General features: G+C 71.0%; 1 protein-coding gene across 3 annotated transcripts in view; it reads left to right on the forward strand.

The window, feature by feature from the left end:
- The window catches only part of kcnh3 (potassium voltage-gated channel, subfamily H (eag-related), member 3), a 664,660-nt gene that overhangs the window by 196,932 nt on the left and 466,919 nt on the right, over positions 1-809 (forward strand). The window lies entirely within an intron of this gene.

Consider the following 809-nt stretch of genomic DNA (forward strand, 5'->3'; position numbering starts at 1 on the left):
TGCTCGCTCTGTTCCCCGCTCCAGGACCCGGCCCACGACTCAGCGTGTGCTCGCTCTGTTCCCCGCTCCGGGACCTGGCTCCCGACTCAGCGTGTGCTCGCCCTGCTCCCCGCTCTGGGACCCGGCCTGTGACTCAGCGCGTGCTCGCTCTGTTCCCCGCTCCAGGACCCGGCCCGTGACTCAGCGTGTGCTCAGTCTGTTCCCCGCTCCGGGACATGGCCCACGACTCAGCGTGTGCTCGCTCTGCTCCCCGCTCCGGGAACCGGCCCACGACTCAGCGTGTGCTCGCTCTGCTACCCGCTCCGGGAACCGGCCCACGACTCAGCGTGTGCTCGCTCTGCTCCCCGCTCCGGGACCTGGCTCCCGACTCAGCGTGTGCTCGCCCTGCTCCCCGCTCTGGGACCCGGCCTGTGACTCAGCGCGTGCTCGCTCTGTTCCCCGCTCCAGGACCCGGCCCGTGACTCAGCGTGTGCTCAGTCTGTTCCCCGCTCCGGGACCCGGCCCGTGACTCAGCGTGTGCTCAGTCTGTTCCCCGCTCCGGGACCCGGCCTGTGACTCAGCGCGTGCTCGCTCTGCTCCCCACTCCAGGACCCGGCTCACGACTCAGCGTGTGCTCGCTCTGTACCCCACGCCGGGACCCGGCCCACGACTCAGAATGTGCTCGCTCTGCTCCCCGCTCCGGGAACCGGCCCACGACTCAGCGTGTGCTCGCTCTGCTCCCCGCTCCGGGACCCGGCTCCCGACTCAGCGTGTGCTCGCCCTGCTCCCCGCTCTGGGACCCGGCCCACGACTCAGCGTGTGCTCGCTCT

Source organism: Chiloscyllium plagiosum, chromosome 7 (assembly GCF_004010195.1).
Source record: "Chiloscyllium plagiosum isolate BGI_BamShark_2017 chromosome 7, ASM401019v2, whole genome shotgun sequence".
NCBI classification, from domain to species: domain Eukaryota; kingdom Metazoa; phylum Chordata; class Chondrichthyes; order Orectolobiformes; family Hemiscylliidae; genus Chiloscyllium; species Chiloscyllium plagiosum.